The following is a 13,036-nucleotide window of genomic DNA, read 5'->3' as shown; positions in this document are numbered from 1 at the left end:
TATATATATATGTATGTGATTAATTCATGGAATTACCCAATAGATAAGGCACTGATTGTTTATAGGATCACTTGTTCATGCTGTTGCATATTAAGGGTTTTGTTGAATTCAAAATCTTTTAATCAAATCAGTTCGATTTTTCATGTTTTGTAGTGGGCTGAAAAGGATTAAACCTCACTCGACTTATGCGATTCATAATATTGTAGATCTATTTCGTCTCATGAGTTATTAGGATATATAAGGGTTTTCATCTATAGTAAATAGATTTAGGGATATGTTTTGCATTGGTACAATATTGATTGAATCTGAGGTGAACCCACCTAGGTATTGCAGATCCTGAAGTAGAAGAAGGGTCATGCATTATAGTTGGCCCGGTGTTTGAAATGGCATGTTGAAAATGGGAGTTAGCTACCCCTAGATATGTCATATTCTCATTGGGATAATTGAAAACCCTCCAGCATTTTCAAACACCAACAAAATGGTGACTCAACTAGAGAGTCTATGAAAGAATTCATTGATAAGGAGTTGGAAATCTTTGATACGTTGTGCATATTCAATTTTTTATGCAAGGTTTCATGCACCCTAGTAAGTTTTATTCCTTTATGGAAATATGTTGTGGCACTTGGATTTAAATTGTGTTTTATAAATGCCATAAGTTTGTATTCAATTAGTTCGGTCTCTACAAGTGTTGTTATAAAATGTTAGAGTCAAAGGATTGATCGGTATCTTGTTCTCTTTTCAAAATATTTGAGGATCTACAAGATTGTTTCATGTTGGAAGTCTGGTTCAAAATTAGATCAGTAATAGTTTGTGTTTCAAAATCTTTTCTCACAATGGTGAGTAGCGACTCTATCTCTACAACTAGTGGTATTTAATTGTAAATGTATTCTATTAAGGGCTTTGAGTACATTGTGGGGTAGATCTGAACTTGTTGTTGAAATTCTTGTTTGAAAAGAGAAGTGTAGTCTTGATCTAATGATGTTGAGAGAGTTGTGTTTTAGCTCTGTATAGATGTTTCAATTTCAAGATAATCCTGAAGAGGGTTTCTTCTACCTGTCGTTGTTTCAAATCAGTTTGTAGTTCTGTTCAAATATAATGCAATTCATGTCTCACATAATGTGAGTGGTAACTCAAAGTTAATCTCTGTACGAGTGCAGTTCTATGAATGAATTCTGATTAGTTGTTGCAGGAGAAGAGCTGATTCAATGAGGTTGAAACATCTTAAATGGTTGCAAGATTTGTGGTGTGTTGATTTAAAAGGTTCATTAAGGGTTTGTTAAAACTTTGGGTCTGCTATTCTAAAATGTAGATAGAGAACTTTCAACCATCCAGATCTTGAGGTATTCTCATTTTCATGTATTTTTCTTTTCATGAAGATTGATTGTGAAAAGTGTACTCCATCAAGTGATTTTCAGCACTAAGAGGAGGAGAATAGTTTGAAAAGTTTCAAACACTTCATTGATTAAGTTTCAGTCGATTGTATTTAAGTTTGTGAAGTGTGTTTGAAGTTGAGATTGGTAGAAGGGTATATATCTACTACAATTAATGAATACTAAAAGTAATCTTGGTGATTGAGTTTTAAGTTTGAAGGATGTCAAGATTCATTTCACCTAAGATGTAGCTAGTTAGTGAAGTTCCTAGATCCATTTCTACCAAGCGGTATATGCCATTAAGTTTTGATACTATTCATGGTTTCCCAAATGTCATTCCTAATAAGGTTAGAAAATGTTTGCCTAAGTTTAATGGGAACCATCTTGTCTTAGCTAGTCATCATGTTGAATTGTTCAGTGATTTAATGGGTGACTATGAGATTGCTCATGAGGATGTGCACATGAAGTTATTTGTTCAAACCTTAGAAGGTGATGCTAGAGACTAGTTTTCCTTTCTATCAGCATGTTCTATTTCATCATGGGGTGAGTTGCATTCCACTTTTATGGAGCAATTTGGAGAACAGGTAAGCATATCTGATTCTTATGATAAGTTCTTGAAGATTCACATTGAGGATGATGAATTGGTTCCTCAATTTAACATCAAATTTGAAAAGGCTCTTAATGAAATCCCTGAGAGTTATAGACCCAATGATCAAATGTTTTTAGCTGTATATTTTGATGCATTTGACAAGAAAATGAATTACCTACTATGGGATAAAGAACCATAGACATTGTATTAGGCTTTTGTGACCGCTAGGGATATTGAGAATAATATGAAGTATGGATTGATTAGAGGTCATTTTTCTTTGAATGATTGTCGATATAATGGCCATGAAAGAAAATTTGAACATGGTGTTGATGCTTTAGTTTCAAATAAGAATATTAGCACCCCTATTGTAGGTTTTAATCAAGCGAAAAATTCAGTTTTATAAGTAAGATTAGTTTGGTTACAAATGATGACACACATGTTCATGATGTTATAGTAGTAAGAATTTTTTAAGACTTTGATAGGGTTCAACATTATGGTGATTTTATGAGTCAAGGTCTAGTTACAATAGTAAATTCTTCTCAAGATGATTATATGTATGATGATGTAACTAATGCTTCGAAATTTGAGGTTGCTATACCTAGATCTCACTCTTGTGCAAGTGAGGAGGCTGAGAGTTGTCTCTATGATCATGAATTTGATGTTGCTGATCCAACATACCATAAAAGGATAACACAAGATAAAGAGTATGAATCACATGTATCTTAGTCACAGTTAGAAGAATAGAGTTCACATGTTTGTAATGTTTCAACAATAGATGATAAGAAGGATTCACTTGAATAGTGAAATATGCAAGAAATGAATTATCATATTGAGAGATTGCATTATGTTGAGAATGTTATAAAGGTTGAAGTTGAAAGGTATGCATCTCAATATGAGTATGAAGAAGCTGAAAGTTATCTTCCAAGTGATAATAAACTTGCTGATCCAACATATTATCAAGAGGCATCATATGAAGCTAATGATGAGAGTTGTTACTCAAATCAAGGAGAGGACAATCATAGTATATGTGCATCTTCATGTGAATCAGATACAAATTGGGAGGAATAAAGAAATGAAAAAAGTGGGTACTCTCTTGCTAGTAAAGGTTTAAGTTATTCTCTTAAATCTAAAAGTGAAGTTTCATTTCAAAGTTATACAAGTTAGCTAGATGTTGAAAGCTATGAAGATTTGTCTACACAACATGAGGATAAAGAGGTTGTTTATAAGAACGAATTACCTAATTGTGTAGATGAATGTCTTGAGAATGAGTGTAGTGATGATCAATATATGAGTGATCCTAAGATTAATACATCAGCACCTATTGGTAAGATAAATGATGATTTTCTTGCAAGACATTTGAATCACCTACATGAAGGCAATGAAAGTAACTTTGATTTATATTCCACATGCTTCGTTGATGAAGTAGAAAGTGAGTCTACATGTATTCTTGATTTTTCTTCTCATGCTGAAAGTCTCCATGAAGAAAAAATGGGTAATGGTTTTAAAGTGTGTACTAACATTTTATATGATGAGAATCCTAATGATGATCAGCCCATTTTTTGTCAAAATGTTCAAAGAGGGTCATTGCATGGAGTTATCAATCCTTTGTTTGAAGAGCACATGGACGGTTTAGATTTAGTGGAGAATGAGTTTAATGATGATAATTTATCCTACTATTGTGAGAAATTAGATTGTTCTTCTTCCAAATATGACAGTGAGTATGATCATGATGTTGCATCTGATTATGATAACAAGGTGTTTGATGAGATGGTTATTGAAAATCAGCCTGCACCTTGCAAGGATTTTTATGATGAATGTTTTAATATGACTAATCCATTTTTTCATTGAATAATTGAAGAACTCCATATTAGTTTTAGATTCTAACATTGATGACATTTGTGAGTAGAAATCTGATTTCTCATTTGAATATCATCTGGTTATGCATAAGGATACACATTTTCAAGGTATTTGTGATCCCTTTCCCCAAGTTGAATATGAAGCTTTCATATTCGAGAATGATAGCATGCATGAATCATTAAATGAAGAGAATTTTCAGTTTCAGTCTGATATGTTTGAGCATGCTGATCAGAACTTTCATAAAGAGAAATTTGTAGAAAATGAAGCTAGTTGTTATATGCATTATGAAAGTGAAGTTGTAGATTCAGTTTTACCAAGAGAGTTGATTCATGGTGCTAATCTGATTTCTAAAATTGATAGAAGAAATATTTCCACTTTACCTCATACAAGTTCAGATGAGAATCAAGTTTTTGATAGAGGTAAATTTTTTTGTTGAAGTTCAGTGGCCCGAGGCCATTGTGTGTACATCGCAGTTGAGTGGTTTTCTTGTTTTCAATAAAGTTGTTAAAGAAAAGTTTTGTTGTTTCAAGTGTGTGGTATGCTTCTTCCAGAGATTTGAATCCTTTCCATGCCCTCAAGGGACATGCATCCCTAGATAGAGCCACTATTGGGCCTAAAAATTGGATGGTCAATTTTTAGTACCACTAAGAAAATCAAGCCCATAAATGCTTTTGATATGATTGTACCTGAGTGTACTTGTGAGCCCCATGAGGTGTTGAATGCTTCTAACACCTTTCATTTAGTGTTTCTATGTGTTATGTGATGATAATTTATCATTCTGAGCCATTTCGTGAAGTCTTGTTTTGAGCAGTTGTCAAATATGCATTTTCACCTGTGTCAAACAGTGACAGGAGGGCATGTTTGTAATTGAATATCTCACACCCAATAATGTTTCATGAATCGTCACTTTGGGAGTGTTTAATTTCCATATCTAAGAGCCTATGTTTCAAATTTCAAGTTATTTCAAATATGTTTGACTAGGTTTTGAATCCCTCAAATTTGGTCTTTTAATGTTGTCATGCTAATGAGAAATGTTCATGTTTTTGGGAAGCCCTATTTGATGAGTTACATCTTGGACCTAGTTGACCAAAATGCTAAAATCCTTTTGCATTGCATTTTAAAAGTCAAAGACTTGTTATGTTTCAAGTTTCAGCTTATGACGAATCTGTTTGATCAGTTTTCAAATGCGATTCCAAATGTAATTTATAACATTTTACTGGTGTCGGCATTTGCAGATTTGTTAGAACCCCTATTCATGATGTCATTTTTTGAAATCTATGATAGGTGACATCGAATGGATTGTATCATTGTGTTTTACTATGAAAATACTTCAAGTGTGCCAATTTTCAAATCACGAAGAATCCATTTCCACACTTTTCTAGGTCAATTCCATTCGCAAAAAATGTTTTATGTTAGTGTTTCCAGTTTGCATAAATCCAAGTAACTCACCTTGACGGCTCGCCATTTGTGCCCTATTATTTTTCATGAGCCCAAATCCCAGATCCATAATGTCCTCATGATAGAAAACCAATACCCCATTTTTCATCTCCCCAAATGTTAGTTTGCCTAGTTTTCAAAGCTGATTCTGAACCCAGTTTATTGTTTTCTAACATGTTTTAATGCAGGTAATTCTAAGAGGTAAACTTTGACAGCAAATATCTTTTTACGCCAAATTCATCAGGAGATGAGATTCAACATGATGTAAGAGGGGGGAACAAAGATCTAATGTGCCAGTTTTTAGAGCCCAATCAGAAGTTTTGATTAGTTTTTAAGGCTAGTCAATGGACCTCTTGGCACAAAGTTCACAGTTGTAGAAAGAGCCACTTGAAATACATTCACCAGGATTAGTGAATAAGTCATCAACAACATCTGGGAACACAAGCAAGACTAGAGTTCCTTGCTATTTTTTTTCTAGGGATACTGTGTGAAGGGTGATAAATGTACTTTTATGCATGACACATCTTTTGGAGGAAATTTAGGTGCTTCAGCTTCACAAAAGACCACAAAGGTGAATGGTATAGGCATAGAACCTCAGTTAGTGGAAAAGAAAGATGTCAATGGATCTGATACTGCCACTAAAAAATTTGCATCTTAACTACATAAGGACAGTTGCCAGTTGAGTGCAAATCTATTTCAGAGGTTGGACCTCCACTTTATAATGAAAATACAAATCAACAAACCCCAAAACTTTCTTTTCTCGACCTTCAATATCCTCTTTAAAGTTTACTAGATCCTCTGGTTAATGACATTGATTTTGGAACAAGGTCTGAGGTTCAATAGGACCAACCTATAGATGATTGGCTGGAAAGTGATATGGAAAATCTTGAGTGGTTGGAGGAGTCATCACCTGGATTTGATGTATTGGTAGATGATGGACATGAGCAACTTGGTTACTAGGGTTATGATGATTATCTCTTAAACTTTGACATGGAGCCAGGAAGAGAACCTTTTTTTAGTAGAGATAGACTAAAACAAACAATAGATGATTTGGCATAGTTTGATTATGAAGGCATGCATGAAGATCTGGGTTATTTTGAAGGTGGAAGCTAGTTTGATCACATGGCATATGATCAATGTGAAGAATTTCCTCATGAATGTTTCTATGGCCATGTTAACCAACATAAGTGAAAGTGTTTTGAAGAACAAGATCTGGATGTGACAGCTTTGTCTGAAAGGAGAGGTTTACCAGTAGAAAAATATCCTCGTAGGACTAAAAAATTATATCTTCATCACCATCTTAGTAAGCATAGGAGGGATGATAGAACACAAATAGGTGGCAAGTTCCCAAGGAGATCACATTTAGGTGGTAGGGTTGCAAATTTTCATCATGGGTGCAGGCAACAAGGCATTGACCAAACATATTCTGATGTGCGTCGTCAAGGTTCAAGAAGTAAGAATGTGTAAACATACTTCAGGACTTTGTTAGCTATTGACAACTTCCCTAGAGAGTCATTCAATAACATAGAGCCTAACTTTGAACAAAGTTCTGAAAATTTTCCATTAAGAAGCTCAATAGTTAAGCAAGGTTCAATTGAGTCATTTAGGGGTGGACATAAGGAAAAGGATAGAAGTAGGATTCATGTGGGTGTCGGTCCCCAAGAATCACGTGGCTTTAGAAAACATGCGAGTAAAACTGATCTAGGAAAGAATGATATAGATTTTTCTAGGCCAAAAACTCTTGAACAGATAAAGGAAGCAAATAGAAAGGCTGCTTTGCTAAATAATGGACCTAAAATTTGTGACACTAACAAAGAACAACAAAATTTTGAACAATCTGCAATATGTGGTTCAAGATTTTTTTGATTTGAAGAGTCAAGTTCAAAATAATCTTCTAGGCAAGGAAAGAGAAAATCCATGTTAGGCAGCATGTTAGAGAAGAAGGGCACGTTGAGAAGCAACAAGCTACTTTCAAAGACAACTCACACAGCTAAAGAGTTTGGTAGTCATCGCATAAATATGAAGCTAAAGCCCCAATTCATAATCCCACATTGGTTTTATGGAGTGGGTTTTTAATGTTCAAATAGTATTGGACACACAAAGAAAGTGTCTTAAAGAGTCATGCATTTTAAAAGGCAAAGCTGAACATTGGAGGGTCCCAGTCAGCCAGAATAAAGCATAAATTTTGAACGACTGTACATGCAAATCAAACCCATCAAAGCTACCAGAAAAGTCAAAAAATTTGGTTATTCGTTATGTCGCTAGCCAAAAAATCCTAGGATTTTGAGCTACTGACATAGCGAGTAGCTAGAAAATTCAAAAAATTGGCAAAAGACAAAAGGAGAACATGGGTCCTGTCTGTATGATATGTTTGTTTGATAGAAAACTAGTGAACGAAACATGGGACTAGTTGGCTATAATGTGGCATTGAGGTGGAAATGGTGTGGCATTAGTGAAAAAGTGAGAGGGCGAGAAAATCTCACCAGAATTCGGTGGTCGCTAAGTCGCCACCAAAAAAGTTGAGAAATTTTGACAAGCGACTTAGTGACTCATTGGAAATTTGAAGAATGTGGTGAAGTTTCAACATGGTTCCTGCTCAAAGTCTAGATCCAATCACAAAGTGACATGTGGCATCCAGATGTACAAGTTTGAGAAAATGAGACAATGCCACATGGAAAAAGGGTCAAAAGAAAGAAGGTTTGCCAGAATGGCACATTAGGAAAAAGATTAGAGTTTTGAAAATGTCAATTGTTTGGAACTTTTTCAGTAGTGTCACATTCAAGTCTTTTTTAAAGTGGCAATAGGTTATAATCTAAAGTTTTGACTTTAGAATTAATTTAAATTTTTGAAAATTTAAATTTTAGAGTTGCAGACCTGAATTTCTTAGCAGAGAGGGGCATTTTCAAATCAAGATTTTGGAGGTTTTTGGAAAGCAAACATGGCAATGTTATATATTGCCGAAATCGTGAGAAGATGAAATTTTTGACTATGGAATTCATTTTTGCATAGGTGCTAACTAGTTTGAGTTATAGCCATAAATGTGAAATTTGGGGCCTTCTCAGTGCAATTGGTAAAAATTGAAAATCTAGTTAGAGGATCAGTAAAACTTGGTAAGAATGCAGTTGGAATTCACTTTGCTCACATTCACTCAGTAAAACTCAAATTTTACCAAACTTTTCATGAATTTATCAAATATTTTTTATGACTCACATGTTTTCATCATTCAAAAATCAATAACAGAAAAATGAAGAAACCAAATCAGATCAAATGGGAAGAGAGAAGAAAGAGGTTATTCAGTTGTAGAAGATTGAATTCCAAGTGGACACATGCCAAGCAAAGATCGGATATGGAAATTCATCTTCTACTATGTCTTTCTTTCTTTCTTTCATTGTAAGGGTTGTTGGCAGTTTTCTCTGGGTAATACCAATAGGGTTCTAGTGTTTTACTATCAAAGCATTCTTTCAACACATTCTCTCTTGTATGAACAGGATGAAGAAGGCTAATATAGATATCTCAGATCTATTAGGTTGCTTCATGTTTTTCATTTCATGCATATGACTATATAATTTCAAGGAAATAATACAAAGAGTAGAAGAATTTTATTAGTTTCATTCTAATTCTCATCTCTAGTCTCAGTGAATTTTCAATGTTTTATGATCTTTGAACAAAGAGCTTAGGTCATAGTTGCAGTCCCTTAAGGTTGTATGTTGTTTTATTGTTGCTTGTGACTCAAGGAGTTATGTGAATTCTTTAGGTAATCAATAGGGTTGCAAGTTTATTGAGAAGGATATCATGTAAGAATGAGATTCAGATTGAACATGGATGTCTATTTTCAAGGTAAATGGATAGATCGTATATCTGAAGATACAAGTAAGTCTTAGATATCTATATGTATGTGATTAATTCATGGAATTTCCCAATAGATAAGGCACTAATTTTTTATAGGATCACTTTTTCATGCTACTGCATATTAGGGGTTTTGTTGAATTCAAAATCTTTTAATCAAATCAGTTCAATTTTTCATCTTTTGTAGTGGGCTAAAAAGGATTAACCGTCATCGACTTATAATATTCATATATTTGCATTTAGTTGTTGTAGATCTGTGTCATCTCATGAGTTATTAGGATATATAAGGTTTTTCATCTATAGCAAATAGATTTAGGGATATGTTTTGCACTGGTACAATATCAATTGATTCTGAGGTCTACCCGCCTAGGTATTGTAGAGCCTAAAGTAGAAGAAGGGTCATGCCTTATAGTTGGCCCTGTGTCTAAAATGGCATGTTTAAAATGGGAGTTAGCTGCCCCTAGATATGTCATATTATCATTGGGATAATTGAAAACCCTCCAACATTTTCAAACACCAACAAATTGCATGGTTATATTTATTTTTTCAATTAGGTTTTGGTCAAGGTTTAAGTAGACTTAAGATTAGGGTTAGGAGGTTAAGGTGAATTTTATATTGGGGTTCATATCATGACCTAACCAATTCGAACTAATGTTAGGGTTAGAGTTCATTGAAACTAAATTATTAGGGGTAAGGTGAAGATTTAAACACACACACACACACACACACACACACACACATGTATATATGAACTTAAATTTTACTATATTACAAGTTCACGTGTGTACATTAAAAATTTTAATGTATGTGTACATATCCACAATATATATGTATACATAAATGTGTGTGTGTGTGTGTGTGTGTGTGTGTGTGTGTGTGTGTGTACATGATATGTATCTAATGTAATGCCCCGTCAAGGGATCCAAAGAATTAACCTAGAATCTCACTAAGTTTGATAGCATTTTTATTTTTTTAAAACATGAAAGTAAATACCACATATAACTTATGCACAATAACGGAACCAATAGCAATGTCCATCTGAAATCAAACATAACATACATAATAGATTACATTCTTTAAGATCCCTTAACGTTGAATTACATCTAAAAATATCTAACATACATGAATCCATCTAGTACAACATCCACATGAAACAATAATGATAAGTCCAATGTCTATTGATTACATTTCAAATGCTCATTCATCCTCTGTACACGTCACAGGGAATGACAAGCTCAAAAGAATGTACATACGTGAATTATGGTACATCATTCTATTCTAACCCATGATACATCAAAGTAAAGATAATCACATGATACACATGATACATCATCATAGAAGATATATGCATCCATCAAAAAGATCAAACATAATAAACTAAGTGCACGGGTCCTCCCAACCGTTAATAGCATCATTAGACCATCGTGGACCTAGCCATCCCTCCGTGCGTAACATTCCAAATCACCAAAGAGATCATCGGTATTAACATAGTAGGAATGTCACTCCTAACATATACAACATCATATGTAGAAAGTAATCTAACATGCAAATAAAAGCATAAGATAACATCATCTCACATATGTTAATCATCAATGAAAGGATACATATCCACCATCATGAAGGACCCATTAGCCACGATGTCTCAATGAATCTTAAATGATAAGAATGGAAAATACACTACCACTCGACCGCATGGTACCTAAGTGGTCCACTCCCACCATGCTGAGGAGATAATCTCAAGTCCCAAACAGGCTATCCAAAATCACATAGCACAAATCTCTATAAGTTCAAGAATCCTAAAAGTATATTAACTCAAAGGTTCCAAACACAAAATTGACATCTAATCCCAGAGGAACACAATGACATGTAGGAACCTACTATGCAAGCGGGAAAGTGTCATCGCAATTATCACATACAAGTTACCGTGGCAGTTAGCTAAACTCCACGGGTCCATACTGATCTCATGCGGCCACTATGTATCTTCTCATACTGCTGAGGCATACTACGGAATGCCAGGTCGCAACCATGCGTCTCACTACTCCCATCTTAGCCTGTACAAGCACTCAAGGCATGGGTGACAACAAAAAACTTATCTTTTTAGGTTCACTTAGTTTGTATTAGGTGTGAATGTTATCACTTATTAATCCAACTTACAATGAGTTACCCTAGCAGCCTCTTAGGGCCCTGGCCCCCATTGCAAGCCACTTCCCGTCACTACATGAAAATATCCTACCCTAAGCTCATGGAATCATAAATCTCAAAATTACAAAAGATAATCCATAATAAAATCATCAAATATGCATAAAAGCGTCAAATCTCCATGAGCAAACATCCATAGAAAATCATGATCACAACAGCTCTCTATTGGCAACTGAAGTATCACTGATAATCAAAAGTATCCATTGGTTCTCAATAACCAAAATATATCTCAATCATACTGATCGAAGACTCCAAAAATGGTTGAGTCAAACATGTCACAACATGACATCATCAAGAATAAATCCACATTATAGTCCCATCATAGCAACTAGAAAATAACCAAGGATAACTGATCGAAGAACCAAAAATGGTTAAGTCAAGTGTCTCATACATAAGAATCCCAATTATAACTATTCAGTAATCACATCCAATATATAGAGCATTCCATCACATAACCATGGTTGGGTTTATAAAGATCGAGATTAAAACATCATCATGACATCACAATCACATAACTCCCAAGCCTCTGGTAGACGTCCTATAACTGGTCAACACTAGTCAACCCAAAACCTAAAACAATAGCATAAAGAATACACAATGCAAACACATGTTTTAGTTTTGCTAAATTTACAAACTTGAATTTACATGTAGAGATCTCAGTTTATGTTTCCAAGTTTAGAGAATGAATTGGAAGAACATTTGTACATTTTGGATGAATACAAGTATTCTTTAAAATCCATCTTCCAATTATAAACTTTGATTGAAAATGTCCCCCACCAAACTAACAATTGAATTTCTTATAAAAAAATTAATTTAAACCATGAACCTTTGATATAATTCATTTATCATTTATACAATTATAAATCAAATTAATATTAATTATATTTACATATTATATATATATTTATACATATATATATATATATAAATACATATATACATATATAAATTAATATTACATTATATAAAATCGAATTAACAAATTCGATTGATGCCACATATAAAATTTTAATAGCAATTAAAAACGATGGAAAATGTTATAAACATTCGCATAACATAATAGTCCGCCGGTACGCAGGACCCTGCGGTCATAGGGCCTGCGACGTCAGTGGTACTGTATACCACTGCGACGGTGGTACACTGCAATTGCAGTGGGGGCACGGGTCTCGTCCCCCCCCCCGACTTAATGTATAATGTGTATATCATTTTTTTTTTTTAAATCACTTACGTGATTCCCATTCGAGTTTTGCAATTTGGTTTAAACATTTCTTAAAATGTTTTCGCCTAAAATACATTATTCAGTTTTAACAAATATATATTATATATACATATGTATGTATGTATATATGAAGGTATATATGTATGTATGTATGTATGTATGTAAATATATATATATATATATATATATATATATATATATATGCAGAATCACAGCATATGAACATGTATACATATATATATATATATATATATATATATATATATATATATATATATATATATATATATCTGTCTGTGTGTGTGTGTGTGTGTGTGTGTGTGCAAATTGACAAAGTATATATATAAATTTCAATTTTCAGAATTTATCCATAAACCTTTGATCTCCAAAATTTCCAATAATTAATCTAATGGGTTTGACTATGAATCTCAACCCTAGCCCCGTGTTCTTTTCAGATCTATGCATATAAAATTCTCAAATAAATTAAACTACCCATAATGAGAATGCATACAATAAAAA

The 13,036-nt window shown here is 33.7% G+C and overlaps 1 pseudogene; it reads left to right on the top strand.

Annotated features, from left to right (window-relative positions):
- Window positions 1-5,435: 5,435 nt before the first annotated feature.
- Window positions 5,436-7,177, top strand: LOC149543943 (uncharacterized; annotated as a pseudogene).
- Window positions 7,178-13,036: the final 5,859 nt, after the last annotated feature.

This window comes from Cupressus sempervirens, chromosome 8 (assembly GCF_028749045.1).
Source record: "Cupressus sempervirens isolate cs-2001-9-10 chromosome 8, ASM2874904v1, whole genome shotgun sequence".
Lineage (NCBI taxonomy): Eukaryota > Viridiplantae > Streptophyta > Pinopsida > Cupressales > Cupressaceae > Cupressus > Cupressus sempervirens.
The sequence above is the reverse complement of the archived record's forward strand: the minus strand, read 5'-3'. Positions and strand labels throughout refer to the sequence as shown.